Source organism: Anopheles merus, unplaced genomic scaffold (genome assembly GCF_017562075.2).
Source record: "Anopheles merus strain MAF unplaced genomic scaffold, AmerM5.1 LNR4000113, whole genome shotgun sequence".
Classification (NCBI taxonomy): Eukaryota; Metazoa; Arthropoda; class Insecta; order Diptera; family Culicidae; genus Anopheles; species Anopheles merus.
In genome coordinates this window covers 57,788-75,000 of record NW_024427693.1, presented here as the reverse complement: position 1 = coordinate 75,000, position 17,213 = coordinate 57,788, and positions in this window count along the sequence as shown.

Genomic DNA, 17,213 nt, shown 5'->3' with positions numbered 1-17,213 from the left:
ATACTTGTACCATGCACGGTACACGGTTCCGAAAATTACGCCTGAAAGTATGCAATTTGGTGCTACCCTAGGGAACTTGTATGGGGAAGCCTACCTACGCGTGTCGCACGTTGCAAGTTGCATGGTCGTCGATCAGAGGCATGCAAAAGCACCTATCTAGGGGAATTACTCTACGTTCTAGTAGCTAGTGCGATTTTCCGGTCCAGCACGGCAGTACGCCTGCATGCATACAATCCATGTACCAACCATGTACCTAGGCGTTGGTCAGTAGCTTTTGGCGCAACATGGAGGAAGTATTCGAGTTCAGATTTCTGGGACTTAGCGTATTTTTCAAAACTATTAATTTAAATTAAACTATTAATGGGTCTCAAGCTAGGCGTTGGTCAGTAGCTTTTGGCGCAACATGGAGGAAGTATTCGAGTTCAGATTTCTGGGACTTAGCGTATTTTTCAAAACTATTAATGGAAATTAAACTATAAATGGGTCTCAAGCTAGGCGTTGGTCAGTAGCTTTTGGCGCAACATGGAGGAAGTATTCGAGTTCAGATTTCTGGGACTTAGCGTATTTTTCAAAACTATTAATGGAAATTAAACTATAAATGGGTCTCAAGCTAGGCGTTGGTCAGTAGCTTTTGCGCAACATGGAGGAAGTATTCGAGTTCAGATTTCTGGGACTTAGCGTATTTTTCAATCATATTAAACCGAATCAAACATAAAAATGATGAAACCTACACGACGTTCCTAGGTTATGGACGAAAACTGACGATTTAGTGCCGGTCAGGATAGCCGTGCACCAAAATTGTGTACCGATCAGGGAAAGTACAACACGGAGGGCGCAGCCCGAGCGTACGCGTTCATGGATGTCCATGTTGGTACAAGTTGCCGGTCAGGATAGCCGTGCACCAAAATTGTGTACCGATCAGGGAAAGTACAACACGGAGGGCGCAGCCCGAGCGTACGCGTTCATGGATGTCCATGTTGGTACAAGTTGCCGGTCAGGATAGCCGTGCACCAAAATTGTGTACCGATCAGGGAAAGTACACTACGTTCCTATGACTTGGGTGAAAAGTGTTGATAAAGTGCCGGATAGGATAGACGGTGGCTTATCGTACACATCACAAACAAAAACCCCTTAGTGAGCAGTAGCAAGTGTCGATGGAACAAAGCGAAGGCAATACAAACTGATCAAGTACAATAAAGAACGCTACGTACTAGGACTTCTGTCCAAGAATGGTGTCCGCGACGGGAGGGCAATGGTCGAGCAAGCAGGTTTCCCTAGTAAACCTTGTATGGTAAACATACCCAAGCGTGTCCGTATGCACGCAACGATAGTCACGAACGGGCACATACCTAGGGAAAGTACTCTACGTACTAGGACTTCTGTCCAAGAATGGTGTCCGCGACGGGAGGGCAATGGTCGAGCAAGCAGGTTTCCCTAGTAAACCTTGTATGGTAAACATACCCAAGCGTGTCCGTATGCACGCAACGATAGTCACGAACGGGCACATACCTAGGGAAAGTACTCTACGTACTAGGACTTCTGTCCAAGAATGGTGTCCGCGACGGGAGGGCAATGGTCGAGCAAGCAGGTTTCCCTAGTAAACCTTGTATGGTAAACATACCCAAGCGTGTCCGTATGCACGCAACGATAGTCACGAACGGGCACATACCTAGGGAAAGTACTCTACGTACTAGGACTTCTGTCCAAGAATGGTGTCCGCGACGGGAGGGCAATGGTCGAGCAAGCAGGTTTCCCTAGTAAACCTTGTATGGTAAACATACCCAAGCGTGTCCGTATGCACGCAACGATAGTCACGAACGGGCACATACCTAGGGAAAGTACTCTACGTACTAGGACTTCTGTCCAAGAATGGTGTCCGCGACGGGAGGGCAATGGTCGAGCAAGCAGGTTTCCCTAGTAAACCTTGTATGGTAAACATACCCAAGCGTGTCCGTATGCACGCAACGATAGTCACGAACGGGCACATACCTAGGGAAAGTACTCTACGTACTAGGACTTCTGTCCAAGAATGGTGTCCGCGACGGGAGGGCAATGGTCGAGCAAGCAGGTTTCCCTAGTAAACCTTGTATGGTAAACATACCCAAGCGTGTCCGTATGCACGCAACGATAGTCACGAACGGGCACATACCTAGGGAAAGTACTCTACGTACTAGGACTTCTGTCCAAGAATGGTGTCCGCGACGGGAGGGCAATGGTCGAGCAAGCAGGTTTCCCTAGTAAACCTTGTATGGTAAACATACCCAAGCGTGTCCGTATGCACGCAACGATAGTCACGAACGGGCACATACCTAGGGAAAGTACTCTACGTACTAGGACTTCTGTCCAAGAATGGTGTCCGCGACGGGAGGGCAATGGTCGAGCAAGCAGGTTTCCCTAGTAAACCTTGTATGGTAAACATACCCAAGCGTGTCCGTATGCACGCAACGATAGTCACGAACGGGCACATACCTAGGGAAAGTACTCTACGTACTAGGACTTCTGTCCAAGAATGGTGTCCGCGACGGGAGGGCAATGGTCGAGCAAGCAGGTTTCCCTAGTAAACCTTGTATGGTAAACATACCCAAGCGTGTCCGTATGCACGCAACGATAGTCACGAACGGGCACATACCTAGGGAAAGTACTCTACGTACTAGGACTTCTGTCCAAGAATGGTGTCCGCGACGGTCGGGGAAGCAGGTTACTTATCATGGCAAACAAGTTAAATAGCTACCTTAAGAGAACGAAAGTTACTGTGGATGGAACAAAACGTGTGCCTAGAATTCCTTCCTGGTTTCCCTAGTAAACCTTGTATGGTAAACATACCCAAGCGTGTCCGTATGCACGCAACGATAGTCACGAACGGGCACATACCTAGGGAAAGTACTCTACGTACTAGGACTTCTGTCCAAGAATGGTGTCCGCGACGGGAGGGCAATGGTCGAGCAAGCAGGTTTCCCTAGTAAACCTTGTATGGTAAACATACCCAAGCGTGTCCGTATGCACGCAACGATAGTCACGAACGGGCACATACCTAGGGAAAGTACTCTACGTACTAGGACTTCTGTCCAAGAATGGTGTCCGCGACGGGAGGGCAATGGTCGAGCAAGCAGGTTTCCCTAGTAAACCTTGTATGGTAAACATACCCAAGCGTGTCCGTATGCACGCAACGATAGTCACGAACGGGCACATACCTAGGGAAAGTACTCTACGTACTAGGACTTCTGTCCAAGAATGGTGTCCGCGACGGGAGGGCAATGGTCGAGCAAGCAGGTTTCCCTAGTAAACCTTGTATGGTAAACATACCCAAGCGTGTCCGTATGCACGCAACGATAGTCACGAACGGGCACATACCTAGGGAAAGTACTCTACGTACTAGGACTTCTGTCCAAGAATGGTGTCCGCGACGGGAGGGCAATGGTCGAGCAAGCAGGTTTCCCTAGTAAACCTTGTATGGTAAACATACCCAAGCGTGTCCGTATGCACGCAACGATAGTCACGAACGGGCACATACCTAGGGAAAGTACTCTACGTACTAGGACTTCTGTCCAAGAATGGTGTCCGCGACGGGAGGGCAATGGTCGAGCAAGCAGGTTTCCCTAGTAAACCTTGTATGGTAAACATACCCAAGCGTGTCCGTATGCACGCAACGATAGTCACGAACGGGCACATACCTAGGGAAAGTACTCTACGTACTAGGACTTCTGTCCAAGAATGGTGTCCGCGACGGTCGGGGAAGCAGGTTACTTATCATGGCAAACAAGTTAAATAGCTACCTTAAGAGAACGAAAGTTACTGTGGATGGAACAAAACGTGTGCCTAGAATTCCTTCCTGGTTTCCCTAGTAAACCTTGTATGGTAAACATACCCAAGCGTGTCCGTATGCACGCAACGATAGTCACGAACGGGCACATACCTAGGGAAAGTACTCTACGTACTAGGACTTCTGTCCAAGAATGGTGTCCGCGACGGGAGGGCAATGGTCGAGCAAGCAGGTTTCCCTAGTAAACCTTGTATGGTAAACATACCCAAGCGTGTCCGTATGCACGCAACGATAGTCACGAACGGGCACATACCTAGGGAAAGTACTCTACGTACTAGGACTTCTGTCCAAGAATGGTGTCCGCGACGGTCGGGGAAGCAGGTTGCTTATCATGGCAAACAAGTTAAATAGCTACCTTAAGAGAACGAAAGTTACTGTGGATGGAACAAAACGTGTGCCTAGAATTCCTTCCTGGTTTCCCTAGTAAACCTTGTATGGTAAACATACCCAAGCGTGTCCGTATGCACGCAACGATAGTCACGAACGGGCACATACCTAGGGAAAGTACTCTACGTACTAGGACTTCTGTCCAAGAATGGTGTCCGCGACGGGAGGGCAATGGTCGAGCAAGCAGGTTTCCCTAGTAAACCTTGTATGGTAAACATACCCAAGCGTGTCCGTATGCACGCAACGATAGTCACGAACGGGCACATACCTAGGGAAAGTACTCTACGTACTAGGACTTCTGTCCAAGAATGGTGTCCGCGACGGGAGGGCAATGGTCGAGCAAGCAGGTTTCCCTAGTAAACCTTGTATGGTAAACATACCCAAGCGTGTCCGTATGCACGCAACGATAGTCACGAACGGGCACATACCTAGGGAAAGTACTCTACGTACTAGGACTTCTGTCCAAGAATGGTGTCCGCGACGGGAGGGCAATGGTCGAGCAAGCAGGTTTCCCTAGTAAACCTTGTATGGTAAACATACCCAAGCGTGTCCGTATGCACGCAACGATAGTCACGAACGGGCACATACCTAGGGAAAGTACTCTACGTACTAGGACTTCTGTCCAAGAATGGTGTCCGCGACGGGAGGGCAATGGTCGAGCAAGCAGGTTTCCCTAGTAAACCTTGTATGGTAAACATACCCAAGCGTGTCCGTATGCACGCAACGATAGTCACGAACGGGCACATACCTAGGGAAAGTACTCTACGTACTAGGACTTCTGTCCAAGAATGGTGTCCGCGACGGGAGGGCAATGGTCGAGCAAGCAGGTTTCCCTAGTAAACCTTGTATGGTAAACATACCCAAGCGTGTCCGTATGCACGCAACGATAGTCACGAACGGGCACATACCTAGGGAAAGTACTCTACGTACTAGGACTTCTGTCCAAGAATGGTGTCCGCGACGGGAGGGCAATGGTCGAGCAAGCAGGTTTCCCTAGTAAACCTTGTATGGTAAACATACCCAAGCGTGTCCGTATGCACGCAACGATAGTCACGAACGGGCACATACCTAGGGAAAGTACTCTACGTACTAGGACTTCTGTCCAAGAATGGTGTCCGCGACGGTCGGGGAAGCAGGTTGCTTATCATGGCAAACAAGTTAAATAGCTACCTTAAGAGAACGAAAGTTACTGTGGATGGAACAAAACGTGTGCCTAGAATTCCTTCCTGGTTTCCCTAGTAAACCTTGTATGGTAAACATACCCAAGCGTGTCCGTATGCACGCAACGATAGTCACGAACGGGCACATACCTAGGGAAAGTACTCTACGTACTAGGACTTCTGTCCAAGAATGGTGTCCGCGACGGGAGGGCAATGGTCGAGCAAGCAGGTTTCCCTAGTAAACCTTGTATGGTAAACATACCCAAGCGTGTCCGTATGCACGCAACGATAGTCACGAACGGGCACATACCTAGGGAAAGTACTCTACGTACTAGGACTTCTGTCCAAGAATGGTGTCCGCGACGGGAGGGCAATGGTCGAGCAAGCAGGTTTCCCTAGTAAACCTTGTATGGTAAACATACCCAAGCGTGTCCGTATGCACGCAACGATAGTCACGAACGGGCACATACCTAGGGAAAGTACTCTACGTACTAGGACTTCTGTCCAAGAATGGTGTCCGCGACGGGAGGGCAATGGTCGAGCAAGCAGGTTTCCCTAGTAAACCTTGTATGGTAAACATACCCAAGCGTGTCCGTATGCACGCAACGATAGTCACGAACGGGCACATACCTAGGGAAAGTACTCTACGTACTAGGACTTCTGTCCAAGAATGGTGTCCGCGACGGGAGGGCAATGGTCGAGCAAGCAGGTTTCCCTAGTAAACCTTGTATGGTAAACATACCCAAGCGTGTCCGTATGCACGCAACGATAGTCACGAACGGGCACATACCTAGGGAAAGTACTCTACGTACTAGGACTTCTGTCCAAGAATGGTGTCCGCGACGGGAGGGCAATGGTCGAGCAAGCAGGTTTCCCTAGTAAACCTTGTATGGTAAACATACCCAAGCGTGTCCGTATGCACGCAACGATAGTCACGAACGGGCACATACCTAGGGAAAGTACTCTACGTACTAGGACTTCTGTCCAAGAATGGTGTCCGCGACGGGAGGGCAATGGTCGAGCAAGCAGGTTTCCCTAGTAAACCTTGTATGGTAAACATACCCAAGCGTGTCCGTATGCACGCAACGATAGTCACGAACGGGCACATACCTAGGGAAAGTACTCTACGTACTAGGACTTCTGTCCAAGAATGGTGTCCGCGACGGGAGGGCAATGGTCGAGCAAGCAGGTTTCCCTAGTAAACCTTGTATGGTAAACATACCCAAGCGTGTCCGTATGCACGCAACGATAGTCACGAACGGGCACATACCTAGGGAAAGTACTCTACGTACTAGGACTTCTGTCCAAGAATGGTGTCCGCGACGGGAGGGCAATGGTCGAGCAAGCAGGTTTCCCTAGTAAACCTTGTATGGTAAACATACCCAAGCGTGTCCGTATGCACGCAACGATAGTCACGAACGGGCACATACCTAGGGAAAGTACTCTACGTACTAGGACTTCTGTCCAAGAATGGTGTCCGCGACGGGAGGGCAATGGTCGAGCAAGCAGGTTTCCCTAGTAAACCTTGTATGGTAAACATACCCAAGCGTGTCCGTATGCACGCAACGATAGTCACGAACGGGCACATACCTAGGGAAAGTACTCTACGTACTAGGACTTCTGTCCAAGAATGGTGTCCGCGACGGGAGGGCAATGGTCGAGCAAGCAGGTTTCCCTAGTAAACCTTGTATGGTAAACATACCCAAGCGTGTCCGTATGCACGCAACGATAGTCACGAACGGGCACATACCTAGGGAAAGTACTCTACGTACTAGGACTTCTGTCCAAGAATGGTGTCCGCGACGGGAGGGCAATGGTCGAGCAAGCAGGTTTCCCTAGTAAACCTTGTATGGTAAACATACCCAAGCGTGTCCGTATGCACGCAACGATAGTCACGAACGGGCACATACCTAGGGAAAGTACTCTACGTACTAGGACTTCTGTCCAAGAATGGTGTCCGCGACGGGAGGGCAATGGTCGAGCAAGCAGGTTTCCCTAGTAAACCTTGTATGGTAAACATACCCAAGCGTGTCCGTATGCACGCAACGATAGTCACGAACGGGCACATACCTAGGGAAAGTACTCTACGTACTAGGACTTCTGTCCAAGAATGGTGTCCGCGACGGGAGGGCAATGGTCGAGCAAGCAGGTTTCCCTAGTAAACCTTGTATGGTAAACATACCCAAGCGTGTCCGTATGCACGCAACGATAGTCACGAACGGGCACATACCTAGGGAAAGTACTCTACGTACTAGGACTTCTGTCCAAGAATGGTGTCCGCGACGGGAGGGCAATGGTCGAGCAAGCAGGTTTCCCTAGTAAACCTTGTATGGTAAACATACCCAAGCGTGTCCGTATGCACGCAACGATAGTCACGAACGGGCACATACCTAGGGAAAGTACTCTACGTACTAGGACTTCTGTCCAAGAATGGTGTCCGCGACGGGAGGGCAATGGTCGAGCAAGCAGGTTTCCCTAGTAAACCTTGTATGGTAAACATACCCAAGCGTGTCCGTATGCACGCAACGATAGTCACGAACGGGCACATACCTAGGGAAAGTACTCTACGTACTAGGACTTCTGTCCAAGAATGGTGTCCGCGACGGGAGGGCAATGGTCGAGCAAGCAGGTTTCCCTAGTAAACCTTGTATGGTAAACATACCCAAGCGTGTCCGTATGCACGCAACGATAGTCACGAACGGGCACATACCTAGGGAAAGTACTCTACGTACTAGGACTTCTGTCCAAGAATGGTGTCCGCGACGGGAGGGCAATGGTCGAGCAAGCAGGTTTCCCTAGTAAACCTTGTATGGTAAACATACCCAAGCGTGTCCGTATGCACGCAACGATAGTCACGAACGGGCACATACCTAGGGAAAGTACTCTACGTACTAGGACTTCTGTCCAAGAATGGTGTCCGCGACGGGAGGGCAATGGTCGAGCAAGCAGGTTTCCCTAGTAAACCTTGTATGGTAAACATACCCAAGCGTGTCCGTATGCACGCAACGATAGTCACGAACGGGCACATACCTAGGGAAAGTACTCTACGTACTAGGACTTCTGTCCAAGAATGGTGTCCGCGACGGGAGGGCAATGGTCGAGCAAGCAGGTTTCCCTAGTAAACCTTGTATGGTAAACATACCCAAGCGTGTCCGTATGCACGCAACGATAGTCACGAACGGGCACATACCTAGGGAAAGTACTCTACGTACTAGGACTTCTGTCCAAGAATGGTGTCCGCGACGGGAGGGCAATGGTCGAGCAAGCAGGTTTCCCTAGTAAACCTTGTATGGTAAACATACCCAAGCGTGTCCGTATGCACGCAACGATAGTCACGAACGGGCACATACCTAGGGAAAGTACTCTACGTACTAGGACTTCTGTCCAAGAATGGTGTCCGCGACGGGAGGGCAATGGTCGAGCAAGCAGGTTTCCCTAGTAAACCTTGTATGGTAAACATACCCAAGCGTGTCCGTATGCACGCAACGATAGTCACGAACGGGCACATACCTAGGGAAAGTACTCTACGTACTAGGACTTCTGTCCAAGAATGGTGTCCGCGACGGGAGGGCAATGGTCGAGCAAGCAGGTTTCCCTAGTAAACCTTGTATGGTAAACATACCCAAGCGTGTCCGTATGCACGCAACGATAGTCACGAACGGGCACATACCTAGGGAAAGTACTCTACGTACTAGGACTTCTGTCCAAGAATGGTGTCCGCGACGGGAGGGCAATGGTCGAGCAAGCAGGTTTCCCTAGTAAACCTTGTATGGTAAACATACCCAAGCGTGTCCGTATGCACGCAACGATAGTCACGAACGGGCACATACCTAGGGAAAGTACTCTACGTACTAGGACTTCTGTCCAAGAATGGTGTCCGCGACGGGAGGGCAATGGTCGAGCAAGCAGGTTTCCCTAGTAAACCTTGTATGGTAAACATACCCAAGCGTGTCCGTATGCACGCAACGATAGTCACGAACGGGCACATACCTAGGGAAAGTACTCTACGTACTAGGACTTCTGTCCAAGAATGGTGTCCGCGACGGTCGGGGAAGCAGGTTGCTTATCATGGCAAACAAGTTAAATAGCTACCTTTTTTTTTTTTTTTTTTTTTTTTTTTTTTTTTTTTTTTTTTTTTTTTTTTTTTTTTTTTTTTTTTTTTTTTGTTAACGAAGAGTGAGCATATTCCATCCCCCTCTCCGACTTACCCAACCCGGCCGGTACGCTGTGGTGCGTATTACTTCATGCGGAGTCGTGTGTGCGGTTGCACCCTGGCTCACGACGCATCTTCTGCGGCGATCTGGTCTGCTGATGCTGCTTATTACGCTGCTTTCCGTGGTGCGACGCGGTCCCTGTGATCCTATCGCCCACACTTCGGGTGGGCAATGGGGGGTCTGCATCGTTGGTCACCACTCCAAGCACGTAAGGCAGTTCTCCTGAAATGAAATTTGGATAGAGGAAACAAGAAAACAGAAAAGAGAAAGAAACAGCTGAAAATAGATGAGAGAAGAGAAAAAGAAAGCTGGAAAGAAACGAAAGGAAAGAAGAAAGATTAGTAACTTTCCAGCTTACGGTGGCCCTTGTGGCACGGGTTGTTGCCGTGCCGCAGGGCCTGAAGGACCGCCATTTGCGTCCCTCGCCCGCCGTCTGGCCCGCCTGCGTCGCCTTGCCGTTGGTGGACGCTCGACATCCCATCTCGCTTGGAGAGTGGAGAAGATTGTCCTGGCGGCGGCGCGGACGGCCTCCCACGTATCGCTGCGGGCGCACATTTCCGAGACAATGTTATCCATTGTTACTCGGGAATGGCACCGCTGCTGCATCTCGTTCCGGATCCGATCGAACCGTGGACAGTGGAACAGCACGTGTTCCACGTCTTCCACGGCGTCCCCACATTCGGGGCAGTTGGGCGAGCCATCCAGGATGCCTTTCTCGACGAAATAGGAGCGCAAGAACCCGTGCCCCGTGAGGAGCTGGGTGAGGAAAAAGTCGACTTCCCCATGCTTGCGGCTGACCCAGAGATTAATGTCTGGGATCAGTCTCCTCGTCTTCAATCCTGGTGCTCCTGGTTGCCCTGCACCCGTTGTCCACTGGTCCTGCCAGCGCCTCATCGTTTCCTCCCGTTGCCGCTTCCGGATGTCCGATTGAACGCCACCACTCGCTACCTTTTCGTCGTGGCAGCGGATATCCTCCTGCATGAGAAGGACTAACGGGGTGGTGTTGGCGACAACGCAAGCGGCATCATAGGATACGGTCTGGAAGGCGCTGGCGACTCGGAGAGCCCCCGGTCGATGCGCCCTTTGGACCGATTTGCGATGGGTCTCCTTGTCTAAGACCCATCGCCCCCAGGTGGCAACTCCGTATCGGATGATACTGTTGCCGACGTTTACGAGCTGTCTCCTACTGCGGCTCTTAGGACCACGCTTATTCGGCATCAGGCAGGTCAAGGCATTCGTAATCCTTGAAGCCTTATTGACCACCCTCTCCAGATGCCGGCTGTGGTGCTGTTTGCGACAGAGGTCCACTCCCAGGTATTTCAGCGTTTCCGTGGATTGGATCGAGTGACCGCCCACTTGTAGCTCTGCGAGCTGCGGGACATGATGGGTACAAAAGATCATGAACCCGGTCTTTTGGTGGGCAAGTTCCAAACCGACTCCTTGCAACCACCGCTCGATCCTCTCCAGGTTAGCCGTTGCTAACGCGCTGACCTGTTCCGTGGTCCTTCCCAAAAATGTGAAGGCCACGTCGTCAGCAAACCCGATGATGTCCGCTCGTAGTCCTTCGAGCGGCAAGCGGAGTAGGTCGTCATACATGACGTTCCACAGTGTTGGTCCTAGAACCGAACCCTGAGGAACGCCAGCAGATACAGTCCTCGACACTACTCCTTCATCCGTATCGTAGTGGAGCGTTCGGCCAATAAAATAGTTCCGCAGCAACGCCTGCAAATAAGGCGGAGTGTTTTTACGCTGCAGAGCTTGGCCGATCGCTGTCCAGTTTGCCGAGTTGAAGGCATTCCGGACGTCCACCGTTACCACCGCACAGAGGCGATCTCCCTTTCGCTTTTTATCAAGAGCGACTTTCCCGTTATCCATCACCCGAGTGATGGCATCCACGGTCGAACGCCCTTTACGGAAACCGTATTGGGCATCCGAAAGTCCCCCCGTTGACTCCAGGTGGGTTGTCAGCCTCCGCTGAATCAACCGCTCCAAAATTTTCCCCAACACACTCAGCAAGCAAATGGGCCGGTATGACGAGGGCTCCCCAGGTGGTTTCCCCGACTTGGTAAGCAGCACCAGTTGCTGCCGCTTCCATGCGTCGGGGAAAGTGCCTGTCTCCAGTAGCTGCTTATAGCTTTTGGCAAAAACGGCAGGAAAAGCCATAATTGCCGCAGCTGCAGCCATGTTCGGAATATTGTCGTCCCCTGGAGCTTTCTTGGGGTTGAGTGAGCGGGCAATCTCCTTCAACTCTTCCGCCAACTCCTCCTCCGAGACCGGATCCATCGGATCCCCACCTACTTCCGTCTCGGGCCACTCCATCGGGGGACGCTCGGGAAAGAGCTCATTCACGATGAACTGGAGCTTATTAGCGTCCCGTTCCATCGGAACCCGAGCTCCTTCCCACTGTTGCTTGCGGATTTGGTACGCAGGGCCAAAGCCGTGCGGTTCCAATTGTTCCGGCAAATCCTGCTTGTGTTGGTCCTTGCTGAGCTTGACGGCCCGTTCCAGGGCAGCGCGTGCGTCCGACTTCATTTGACGCCTTTCCTCGCGCTGCTCCTCGGTCCGGGCCCGGTTGAACCGCCGTTTCATTCCATGAAAATGGCTGCGCAACCGATCAATCTCGGACGTCCACCAATAAACTGGACGCCGGCCCTGTCGCCTTGGGGGTTGTCTAGGCATGGTGCCGTCACAAGCCACCGTAATGGCCTGGGTCAGCTCCTCTGCCGTAGCAACATGCCCAAAAATGTCCTGGTCCCTCAAGATTTCAACGAACAAATCCTTGTCGAAGAATCTTGTGGACCACCTTCCCCCATTCACTGCTGAGTGTCCCACGTTATTGGCGCGCTGTCTCGGAACCCTGCCGACCACAAACTTAATAGTATTGTGGTCACTTGGGGTTTCGTCACAAACGCGCCAATTATTTTCCCCTACCAAAGAGGGCTGCAAAACGACACGTCCACTATGGAGTTGCGGCCATTTCCCCCCATCCAAGTGCTCTGGTTGCCCTGGTTTAGGAGAACCAATCCCAAAGCAGCCGCCGCGTCCATCACAACTCCCCCCCTAGATACCCTTTCCCCATCGTTTGGCCTTCGCTCCATCCCCCATGCACCTGACCAGGCGTTTACGTCACCCCCGATCACGGTGTCCCGATTCCGTGGGAGTACAGACACAATTTCGGTCCATTTGCGTTTGTATTCCTCGACAGTCAAATCGGAACCCACGGGTGGTAGGTAAACGGAGCAGAAAACAATTCCCCGCATCTCGACCACAACGAAGTCCTCGCGTTGGTTGTCAATGATGCGCTGAAAAGGATAATCCCCAACTGATACCACTGCAACCCGGCCAGTGGTATCGGTAACCCAATTGCTGTTATTACTCGGCACCCAATAGGGGTCCGAGAGAATCAAAATATCACAACCCTCGGCACGAGCACTTTGCAAAAGCAAGTCTTGTGCCATTTGGTCATGATTGAGGTTCTGTTGGAACACTCTAATCATGACTGGGCTGTGGGGTTACCTTTCCAAAGTAGCGGCAACTGCGCTGGCCCAGCGAGTGCCCGATTGCATCCGGACCCTGGCATCCCAAGCACTTCCGCTCCCTAGTGCACGGACCCTCGTGCTTATCTTCTGCGCAACGGTGGCATTTGCTACTACGGTCCTTGCCACGGCAGCGGGCAGCAGTATGCCCGTATTCGTAGCACCGGTAGCATTGCCGCCGGCGTTCCAATAGCCGAAGCCTGCAGCATTTGCTAAAACCCACCGTGTATTGCCTCGCAAGGGCCTGGTCGGTGACCGCTATTGCTGGGCAATCGAAAAATGCGACCAACGTACCGTAATGTGTTTTTACGGTCGTGATTTGGTCGCTGAAAATTTCAACGCCCAACGCGGCACTCATTTCCGAAGAAATTTCTTCGGATGAAGTGCCAGGCGGAATGTTGGTGCAGTTCACCCGCACTGAGGGTGTCCGCGGTCGGCATTTGGCTTTGCCGTCAAGAGCTTTGGACACCTCTCTCCAAAGGGTCATCGTTTCCTGGTGCGACAATGGTGCTAATTCCAGGAGTAGATGACCCTTGAAGTTTGTGCGAATTCTCTGCACATCCTCCTTTTTCACCGTTTCCCTAAGGATTGGCATCATGTCCGCGTACTTGAATCCCCCAATTGATTCAAGTTCAATAGCATTTGGCATTCTGCCGGCCCTGGGATTAAAGGCAGGTGCCGGCTTTTGCTTGGGTTGGGAAGCAGAAGGTTGGGTATTTGCGGCGAGGCTGGCTGCTTGCTCAGCTTCACGCTGCTTCTTCCTCTTCCTCCTCTCCCGGCGCACGGCAGTCTTCCCCTTTACCGTCCGCCATTCTTGCGCCCCCTCTTGCCCCCTTGTGGTCCAGATCCCTGGTCACTTGAAAAAATTTCCCCTGCCAACGGTTCCTCTGCCGCAACAACCTTACTATTTTCCCCCTTCCCACCCTTTCCCTTTTTCTTGCTATTTTTCCCTCCTTGACCTGCCAACTGTTGTCCCTGTTCCTTATTTCCTGCTGTCTTGGCCTCGTTTTCCCTAACTATTATGTCATACATCTCCCGCATGATTCCCCCAAAAACAGTGAAGAATTTGGTGACGTCCGACTCATTCAAGGGAATGGAACCCGGTTGCTGATCCTGATTAGGGCCTGCCAAAGGCCCTAAGTCTTGCTCCACAACCGGATCCTCCACCACAAGATCCTCTGTTCCCGTTCCCACATCAATTCCTGACCCGGCCTCCCCTAGCCAAAATGCTGGAAGGTTGTGCAACAGGGCTAATACTGAGCCTATACGCTGTTCCCAATCAGAAAATTGGGGCGTTTTTGCTAAAATAGCCCTGTGCTTCACGGTGTCCCTGATAAACAGCATGAGCTCATGTTTTGCTTTCTGCAATGGGCCCATGGGATTGGAATCTGCTGGATATGCAGTTGCGAAAAATTTCCTGTCATATGTTTGCCCTGCCTTGGAACCCTCCCCTTGGCTGTCTTCCGCGATCTGCGGGAGAACAGATACCCTTTTTGCTTTCCCCTCCACCTCTACCGAAGAAGCTCTTCGTAAGGCAGGTGCCATCGCCTTGGGGGCTATCAGCTGGTTTGTTGATGCCCGTCTACCAAAGCTGGTGGCCGAAGCCTTAGACGGGGACATCGTTCCCAGTGAGCTACGGCGGGTGGAATATCTACTGGTTCCTGCCTTTGAGGGACTATTTCTACGAAGTAAAGTGGAGCGTGTATTCATCACCATTTTTCTACCGTTAATTTCTATGGTTAATTTCTATGGAGTTATTTATGACTGTCTACTGATTTTCTAAAGGACTGGCAAAATTTTAATTAATTGATTGAATAATTTAGGATACTTTGGGATGATGTAACTACGGAGTGTCGATTCAGGAGGGATTTTAATGTTAATTTATGATAATTAAGAAGGAAAATTAAAATAATTGTCGTGTTTTGACGCGAGATGTCAATAGATTTCGCGCTGTATATAAACTGTCAATAGTTTTTTTTTTGTCGGTGTTATTGAACGTTTAATGTAAATGTCAGTCACGTAATTAATTAATTTGTCAGGCCTGATTAAGTGTCAATTGAACAAATTATTATTGGTTGTCAATTGTCTAGGGTCAATTGTCAAAGGTCGAAAATTTAATGTCACGTTTGTTATTAAATTAAACAGAAGCTATTTTAAAATTATAATATTGTAACAAACAAGGAAATTTAAATTGAGTTAGTTTAATTTAGCAAGATTAGTCATAAATGAATAGCATCAATTATTTAAATGTCAAAGAATACATGAGAGAGTGTATAAGGTAATTAAGATTGGATTAAGTTAAATAAAGTGAAGGGGGCTCTTTTTTTTTTTTTGAGTGGTAAGAAGGGGGGAAGGAATTCCGATAATTATTTATAAGGTATCAAGCTTAATAAATTGAAAATTTAGATTGTTTTATTTAAAAAGCTGTCAGTCTATTTAATGTCAATGTCAGGTGTAAAAAAATGTCAGAATTGTTTATTGTCAAATGAAAATGACGTTTATGTCAAGAGTGCTGATATAAATCTAACCAAACGGTTTAATTAAATATGAAGATGTTAGAAATCGGCAAGGAATTAATAATAATTAATTTAAATCGAATATAATTTCTATGTGGATATTTAAAAGAAATGTTTCAACTGTTATGATGATTATTCAAAAAAATTAGGAGTTTAATTTATAAATTTCTTTTGTCAATCAAGTGATTTTGGATATTAATAATGTAAATATGTTAATTATTAAGGATGCCAGCAAAAAATTTATTTATATGAATTATTTTAATTAAATAATTTAGAATTTTAAGCAAAAGTGAGTTAAATTTAAATTAAATGTTTGAATATTATTAAATTTTTCCGTTACGACTGTTAATTAATTTAAGTAATAACTGTCAACCAATTAAATGTCGAAGCGACGTCATTGTCAGAAATATTGAGCTGTCAATTTGATAATGTGTCAACGTTTGATGTCAAGTGGTCAGCTGTTATTTGATAATGTAAATAAATCTATTTAATTAATTTAAAAACTATTCAAATCGAAAAACTAATTTATTTTTAATAAACATGCAGAGGACCGGGATGAAAATAATAACTACGTGATTAAATAAAATTTCTATTTGGAAATGAATTTAGATTGAAACTAATGTCAAGTGGAATTAATATTGGGTGTAAGGGAAATGATTTAAATGGCTTGTAATGGAAATTATGCTTAAAAATGATGAAGCAATGAAATTAAAAGCAAGAATATATATTTGTATATTATTGCGCTGAAGGCGATGTCAATATATTATTAATTAATGACTTATTTAAATAATATATATTTGTATATATATATTTATAAAGAATAAAATAATATTTAAATGATTTAATTGAAATAAAATTGCCAACGGAAAGTAACTGAACTAGTGTAAATATTATTATTATCGCGGAAGGCTTGGTGTATTAAATTTAATTCTTCAGAATTTTAGTTATTTCAAAATTTTGAGATTTGAATGAAATGAATGAAATGAATGAAATTTAGGAATGCTTAAAAGTGACAAACTACGTGAGGAGACGTGTGTGCTTCAACGTTACAGGTAAAATGGGAATTTTCCCCCGTTCTATTTTGGCTATGCTACGGGTTACAGGTAAAATGGGTTTCCGGTCACCTTGTCTATGCTCCGTTATTGGAGATTATTTTGTTAGCTTTACGAGAGTTTTGAAATTTTGTTAGGATGGATACTTTAAATTTAAATATTCAGTTCTACTTTGAATGAATATAATGATAAGCAAAGCAATAATAAAATAGGATTTAGTTTAAATTGAATATGAGGTCTGCATGGATAATTAAAATATTGAGTCAACTAATATAAGAATTATTTATGGAGTATGGCTTTAAAAGTATTAATTGATTTTTTAATCTTTTGTTATTGTTTATTAAATCGTTCTTGTGGGATCGGGCCGGCAGATAAAAGTAGTAAAGTATTTAATGAAAGTATTTAAGAACCCTTGAGTAAAAGTGAGTTTATTTAATTTAAATGTTGAGTATAATTAATTAATCAATTGCAAGTGTCAAATTATTTAATTTAATGTCAAAATGGTATGGGGCTTTAATATAAATCTTT